General features: G+C 36.9%; 1 long non-coding RNA gene across 2 annotated transcripts; it reads left to right on the plus strand.

Moving 5' to 3' along the window:
• Positions 1 to 4,483: 4,483 nt before the first annotated feature.
• Positions 4,484 to 8,055, plus strand: LOC148051328 (uncharacterized). 2 transcript variants are annotated; one of them, XR_015699962.1, is made up of 4 exons: positions 4,484 to 4,549; positions 6,255 to 6,321; positions 6,865 to 6,968; positions 7,123 to 8,055. It is a non-coding gene; the product is annotated as an uncharacterized LOC148051328 (long non-coding RNA). The 2 variants fall into 2 exon arrangements; XR_015699963.1 differs by having other exon boundaries at positions 4,494 to 4,647.
• The last annotated feature ends 427 nt before the right edge of the window (positions 8,056 to 8,482 follow it).

The following is an 8,482-nucleotide window of genomic DNA, read 5'->3' on the forward strand; positions in this document are numbered from 1 at the left end:
CCATGTGCCACATTTCCATCCACATTGTAGATGTAGTGAGATAGATTTAACTATTAACACTATACTTATATTTTATCATCATATGTATGGCCAAAAAATTGAGCATAAGATCTCATTACTTTCTCTATTTTTCATTGTCTTTTAAAAAAGTATTCACCTCTGGCCACGCAAAGTGAATCTGGTCATTTTCTGAACCGATTGTTCACTGTCCTTTACATGCAGGGTCATTTACAGGAAAGCGAAATGAGACTAAACTTACTGGAGCTGCAGGGCAGTCTTACATCTTCTTGTGTTTTCTAGCTCACTGCCTGAAGTGCAGAGTGCTGGGGAAAAAAGAAAAAAAATATTCTTTTCCCATAACAAACTTTTATTTCAGTTGTATGTTAACTGCAAATCCTAAAATTGATTCTAACATCTTACTTCCTTCCCTTGCAATGAGAAGTTTAGTCATCTGCTTGGATGAAATATTTCTGCTTCTTACACATTGTGCTTTTTCTCAAAAGTTCCTCTTCTAGAAGTTCCTCTTCTATTCAAAGTTATTCTTCTATGTTTCCAGTAAGCACCTAAATTCATATGTGTCTTTTTCCTTCTATCATTCCCTTCAGACAGGCAGAACATGAAAAAAAATTGTCAGCTTCCTATCGAAGGTTTATCTTTAGCATCATAAGAATTCAGGATTAACTTTTGGAAGGACTCCTTTGGAAGAAAGGGAAGGTGTCTTTGCTTGATGAGAACTACTGAGTTTTCAGTAAGACTTTTCACTGCAGCTTGGCAGGATCTGTCATTCAGTAGACTGCATTTGTTTGTAGTGAATGCAAAATCTCTGTGAAGGAAAAGAAACCACACTCCTTGATGTGATTGATATTTAGATGTGAGGCAGGGAGTGCAATCAACCATTGATTGTGTATTGTCAGCTACACACAAAGTGATCAATATCATCTGACTTAAGTATCTTTGGAGGATAGTATTAAAAGTATCTTAATAAATTTATTACAAGTATCTGTTGTTCTAAAAGGAAAAAAAAAAAAATTATAGAAAAAAAGCAGCACAGAACAGCATGAGGTTTGACAGATCTGTGGTGTCCCTAAACAGAAAGATTTGGGATTTCTATTTGTGAGGACCTTTTCAATTGAGATGACCTTTGAATATATCCTGATGGGGTGGGGAAATGCAATATAACTATCATTGGCAAAAGCAAACTGCCTCTAGATGCAACTTTAAGGACTTTTTTCACATCAGACTCAAAGTAAAATCTCATGAGGTATGGAAATTATAGCAATAAGTCACCACAGTTGATGATCATCAGCAAGGGTAAAACCTGTGATTTTGAAGATTAAAAGCAGATGAAAAATGTTCTCTGCATGACAAATGCTAAAATGCATTGCATTTACCTAGAAAACTAATTGAAAACAAAGAGGCAGTTGGTGCTGCCTCATGAAACATTCTCTACAAGTTAAACCTGATCTGAATGCAGCCCTCAACCTGCAGTTTCTCAAAGTTAGACTCTTTTTACAAACACATTTTAAAATAAGTTTTATTATTTATAATTTTTACTCTTATCTTTTGAGCTCATAGGAGATTCATAGATGGAAACACATGGAGAAACAAGTATTTATCTAGGATTAATGTTGTTTATTTTTTTATTAGGGTTAAATCACTCAGATTTCCTTCCTCACCAAGGAATTTCCAATGGCCAAAGTACTAGTGCAGGTATTGGAAAAACTGTATGTTGAGAAGGCATCATTGTCCATTGGCTACTATGTGATACTTATATCATACTATGATGCTCTACTTTCAAGAACAGCATTAGCTTTGAGATTCATCTTGCCTCAGCTTAAATGTCAAGAGTTTAAATGTCTAAGCTTTCATCACTGTGAATGAAAACAGGCATCCTTTAAGGAATTTTCCACAGGTTTCTTAGCAAGCTGCTGGTAAATACATGAAATATGCACATATCGGACTTCATTTCTCCCAATGCAATGGATGGAAAACCGGTAGCTCCCTGGTCCCATAATGTTTGTGCTAGTACTTTAATTGTCTTTATTACTATCTCTCTCCCTTTGCCTTTCTCCTTTTTGGGTTTATATGTTTATAGCATTTTACCTTTATCTACACAAAAAGCATTAGGAAGAAGAGCTGTCACATTGGAATCTCCCAAGGTGATTAACAATTAAATATCCCAAGCCATCTCAGAATTTCTTTCTGGAAGAGGTAGGGATGGAGTGGCAAAGCAAGGAGGCTTGAGTAAATTAATGTGAGTAGAGGAAATAAAATGATGGATGTATTCATGAAAGTAGAAGAGAGTAGGTCAGAAATGCACTAAAAGATTTTATAGGTTTCATCATTTCTGCTGAATGTGCAAGTTCTTCTGAAAACCTGTTATTTTTGCTAACCTACTTTGAATTAAAAGCTGGATTTTTTTACATTTTTATATTTTCAGAATGAAGAAAGTTTTCTTTTTTTTTTCCCTTGAAATGATGTAATGCCTTTTTTATCCTAAAATTGAATTTGAACAAATGAGTTTGACACCAAATGTTTCAAAATTTACCCAAACTAGTCTAATGAATCATTTATTTTGAGTTTTAGTTCATATGTGGAGGGCAGGGAGGAAAACCAACCACAAACCTCTGACTTTTGACTGGGAGAGAAATATATGCATTGTTGCATGACAGAGAATCTGGTGAAATAAAACCATAATCTGGATCCAGATGCTCCAAGGGTTGAGATAAAACCCTTCTGGACCTTCTTGAAACAGCAGTAAGTCTACGGAGTTAAATTGCAATTGCCATACACTGTATATAGAGTTTCCCAAAGGTGGCGTGGTTACACTGTGTGATCACAACATAAGGTCCTGTCTGGCCAGAAGTCAAACAACTACACATTTTCACAAATCAAAAAGTGAAGTCATGGAACATGGTATCTCAGTATAAGCCAGGACAATGGACAGTGAGTCAGATGCTTCATTGATGGTTAACCACATTGCGCAGTACTATTGACAGGAGCAGCTTGAAACCAATGCAGAACAATCATTACTTCATTGCTGTTATATATGGCAAGAGTTTTATAGACTATAGACTCTCTATTGGCTTTTTTTTTTAAGATTCCAGGGTAAAATGGAGAGGTTTATAATCCTCCTGATGAAGTCAGGGAGTCTGCCCAGATTACCACTCATGCAAAATGTTACTAAAAATGGCGTGTTTGTAGCCACCTTTTGCTGCATGCTCCACGGACTAGAATCATCCTTTCAGACCTAACAGCAACTGAGTCTGTCACTTTGCCAATAAATAAAGAGAGGGCCTTTCAATATTACATGCCACTTAAGATCTATTCCTCTGGAGAGAAAGGGCAGCCACTATTTGTTGCTTCACCTTTTGCCTCTCATGTTCTGTGGACTGAATTCTATTATTGGTTAAATTTAAGTGGAAAATATTTATCTTTTTTTTTTCCAATGGAAGATGCAAGCCAGGACTTCAAGTTGCTCTTACAGAACTAAGTGAATGTATCCATATACTTCTTTTTTCCCCTCATTTTTCCTTTCGTATTCTTTTTTCTTCAAAATTACACTCAGAGATATTATTTGTCTAGTACTGTAACCATTTCAAAACATTGCCTGGAGAGCTTCGTGTGTTTTTTGGCTTGTATCAGATTAACTTCTGGGAGGGTGAGTCATGGACATAACAAGGAAGCAAGTACAAGTAAGCTGAAGTGATATTTGTCCAGTGATATATATTCAGAAACATGGTAAGACATAGTCATGCAGACAGTTAAGAGGCTGGCCAGCCTTTTCATCCCTGCAGACATACGCAAATCCAGGGAAGGTCAAATTGAGTTTGAGAGCTTTAGCTTCATCCTTTGTGGATGTTTGTCCTCATCACAGAACCCAAATGGAATTTGGTTCAATTGAGTGGAAAGGCAGGAATAACAGACATCACGAGCCTGAGCTAAAATGCACTGGCAGCAGTATCTAGGAAGCATGTAAGACATCTGCACTGTCCTTTAGCAAGCATTTATTGTCAGCCTTTCAGTCTATTCTAACCTAAAGCCTCATCAAATCAACAACTGAAATACATTTCCAAGCTAGGAAAAAGAAAAAAGAAAAATTGACTGTAACAATACTTCCTAAACAGCAAAGAACAACTGGGGAAAAAAACAAGAAGAAAAAGCTATTCTTAAAATTATGTACTTGGAAGACTAACAGAGGAGAGGAGAGGAGGGGAGGGGAGGGGAGGGGAGGGGGGAGAGAGCACTAAAGAAATGCTGAATGCACTCTCTCAAGAAAAGTACCCAGACCAGGCTGGCTTGCGGGAATTTTTATTAGTTCTGAAATTAGAAACAGGGCACTGGGGTTGGGGAGAGGGGAGTGTCTCAAACCAGCTGCAGCTCATTTTAATTAAGGGCTAATTAGCAAGTAAAGCCTGCTGGAAGTGGGAGAAGTCTATGTCCCTATATAATGCAGAGCAGCTCACTGAAGCAATTTCTGAGAGTTCAGGGATACTAGCAGGGGGAGAAGAGGAGTGATTAAATTTAAAGTGCTTGAACACTTCTATAGGTATTTTCTTTCTGAAAATCTATATTTGATTAGGAATTCCTTGGGTATAATGCTTTTGTAGGAGAAAAATGTTAAAGATGAAGGTCTATAGATACCAGGTATAGAAATTTAGCCTTCTAAATCTATTCTTTCTTAAAGCTTATGAGATTCCCCCCCCCCCCCTTCTTTTCTCCTTATTTCTTATGCTAGTTATTCAAGCAGTTCTAATTTGCTATGGAGTAGCATGTAACATTGCTTTTTGTGCAATAACTAAAAATTATAGCAGTTTTCTCCTAGTGCTGAGATATTTCTGAATTGCCTGGATATCTATGATCTGCACTTCCTCACAGAATATAGAGTAGCTCTGTGTTTACAAGATCTGCCTTAATCCTGGTTTATCTAAATCTAATCTTTTTTACATGTGAGATCTTAATAGGTGCCTAGGTGATACTTCCTGCTGCTCTGAATTCTATTTATTAGAGGTATGAAAAGGGATGAGAAAAACTAACTAGGGAAAAACCCACCTGCTTGTTTAGTCTTTCAAGGTTCACCAGAGAATAATTAGCTACTTTTCTGAATAATAATAGCAGACGTATTCCCTGTCTAGGAATGATGATGTGGTATTCATGTCTTGAGTTCTGCATGTGTATTTAGAAAGAGCATACTCACTTGGGTCTAGTTCTTTATTGCTCCCTAAACTCTATTAATCTGAGGATCGTGTATATTGGAAAAGGCTGCATTATTGAACAGCATAAGGCAGTGAATAAGAATTTTTAACCTTAATGTTATCTGGCCTATCTGCAGATCAACTGGGTGGAGTGACATCAACTCCTAGGGAATCTTTTAGTGGGAAAGATACTTCTGTATAAAACTTAAATCCCTCAGGGCTGTGCTATGAATGTGTTTCCCAGTGTTCAATAATATTAGGAACCAAATGATGGAGATGAGGAAGTTTTTAATGACTGAAAAACGGCATATGTTTTGCTCTCCTTGTTCGGGGCTGGGGAGAGAGGGGAGAGGGCAGAGAAGAATGTGAAGGAAAACAAATCTCATAAACTTCAGTTCCTTGGAGAAATGCGTAACAAATATTCTTGGACGCCACTTTCAGGTACATAAGCAAAGGGATTTAACAAGGGTAAACTGTGCCTGACTAAGCTTTTTGCTTTTTTTTGGATATCATTTACCTTGACTTCAGCAAATTTTCAATGTGGTCTTCCATAGTATCCTTTTGGTAAAGTTGGAGATGTGTGGACAGATGTGTGAATGTGAGGTGGGTGAAAAACTAGCTGAACTGAAAGGACAATGATCAATGTTTTGAATTTTAACAAATGGTTGAGTGGTCTTTTTTTGAGGATCAGTACTGGGTTGCTATTGTTTAACATCTTCACCTGCGACCTAGATGGTGGTCTGTAGCAGTTCTGGCTCCCCATCTCATCCTCCCTCAGGCACTCGATGGGTGAGACTCCTGATAGAGTAGGTGTGGTTATCCAGGTATTGTAGGGGCTGTGTACTGTACTCTGTGTTCTGTACTCTGCTGTTTTGCTGACTCCTGTGGTCAGTCTCAAATGACCTCTCTGTGGCCCTTGGCTATGCCAGCTCTGTGGTCCTCTTCCATACCAGCTACTGTATTAACTGTATACTCTTAGTTTGTATGCCCTGTTTTCCATGGTGCTCCACTGCCTTTTCTCAAGTAAAAAGCTGGATATAATTCTGCTATCCCCACCAGCACCACCCAGAAAGGATTCCCAGCCCAGAAGAAAATTTCTTACTGTCATTGTGTTCCTAGCTACATGGTAAGTGCCAGGTTTGTTGTACTTTCCTTTCTTCTTTGCTGTGCTCTCAACAGGACATGGTTAAGAAGCTGTTTTGGTTTTTTTCCCCCTGTTTGTTTCCTTCAAGTCCAACTGGACACCCAACATTTATTAAGGTATAGGCAGATGTTTTGCTCACTAAACAGTTTCACTGACTCCACTCTAGTCATATAACCTAATTAGAAAAGTGTGTTGGCTGTGTTGACACAACATGCAGTATTCAGGCTAAATGCAACTGTTGGTGCAATTTCTTTGATCCAATGAGTTTCTGAGAGAATATATTTCACTTGGACTGGCAGTGGCCAGCTGGGTTTCACGCACTTCTGACAAGGTAGTAGTCTAGTAACATAGCATGTACCTCATAGCTGTTTGATCATGCATATGGTATATCATGCATGTTCAAACTGGTGTACTGCCTGACATAAAATACAGTATGTCTTTTAGCTCTGAATGGGCCCAAGAGATATTGATGCTGTTGAAATTGCACTAAGTGCTGCAGAAATTAATTATGCTGATTTATTTCAGGGTTCTTTTTGCCTGTTTTCAGCTGTATGTTCTTTAGACAGCTGATAGTAGAGGGGGAGAAGCAACCAGTGAAAAAGAAGGACATGGCCTGACATGGATAAAAGGTATCTTTATTTGACAATTGGTTTCACTTGAACAGTCTGTTACAGGTCTCTCCAGTATCTGGTAATGGGACTTTTTCACTTTATTTTCCTTTTTAAATTAAAAAAGCCTGTTCAGTGCTGAAGTATATATCCAGCTGATTTCACAATCTTTCAGCTTCACTGAAACTCGCATCATGTTTTACCATCAGCAGTGATGTTTGGGAGCTGAATCCACTAAATGACAAAGGTGAAAATACAGCGTGACCTGTGCTAAAAGATCTTTCATCTAGGAAAGAAGGCTATGAGAAGAATCCACGTCTATAATCTAAAAAAAAAGAAAATATACAAATTATTAAGAGAACTCTAAGCAGTAAGAGTAACAACATGTTGTAGCTGAATGTAGAAACAGTGGAAATATTAAGAGACCAAGAATTCATACCAAGCACTATGCTTTTATAAGTTATACTATCAGAGAACCAAGTATAGGCTGATGGTAGAGACTGATGTTTATGGATATATGGCATGTAGTAGTATTCCAAAGCATGATACACTTACTACTAGTATGCAAATGTCTTCAAAGTAATATCCAAAAAAGAAACAAAACTGCAAAATGAAGTGGCAACTACCATTTGGAATAGCATGGTTCTTAATGTGATGCCTACAAGCAAAATAAATCTGAAATACTAGTCTAATGCCAGAGAAGTGATCTGGTAGTCTTGTTTGGAAAGCAGAGGAATACAAATATAGTAGTTGTATGTAGGTCCTGGCAGGACCTCAGAATTTGGAAAATAACTTCTTCATTGTTGTTTGTTTGCCTAGAAGGAAAAGGAGTTCTTATTCTTTCAAAGCTGTGAAACTGTCCGTTTCAGAAGATGTGCCTTCTCATTAGCATGAAATTTCTTCTGTGTTGTAATGAAGTGTTGCCTTCTGGCTATGTTAAACTTAATTATAATTATTTTCCTCCTAACACCTTTGTATCTGATGATTCTTGTCTTATCAAGTCTGATAGCAGATGCAGAATTAAAAGGAAAAGTGCATCTAATGTTTAATTCATGGTAATTTGTTCAATTTTTTATGATCTGAGTAAAATAACTTGTATGTGATAATACATTTGATTAATCTTTTTTGTTCTGGTTTAATACATTTGTTAAAAAACATCAAATAACTGCAAAAAAACAATTTAGATACTTATTATCATAAATAACTTATTTGAATTGTTAGTTCAGTTATTGAATTGTTAGGGTTTTTATTCCAAAAAAAAGAAATGTGGAATTGCATGTGACATTTTTGAATATCTGGAATGTCCTAATTTTCCTCTGTAAAATGATATTTGGAGATACCTCTCCTGATTGTAATAGGATGAAGCAAACTTAAAATGATATTATGCTCTAGAAGCATCTTTGTAGACATTAATATGTTAAATTTTATGTTGAGATAGCTAGTAATCAATCTTATTTGACCTCTTTTGTTGTAGGCTAACTTTAAGGCCAATGCCATTATCTCCTCCAAAATTTTACAGAAGTTTACATCATTCT

This window comes from Nipponia nippon, unplaced genomic scaffold, assembly GCF_047370975.1.
Source record: "Nipponia nippon isolate SJK-2023a ecotype South Korea unplaced genomic scaffold, ASM4737097v1 scaffold_6, whole genome shotgun sequence".
Classification (NCBI taxonomy): domain Eukaryota; kingdom Metazoa; phylum Chordata; class Aves; order Pelecaniformes; family Threskiornithidae; genus Nipponia; species Nipponia nippon.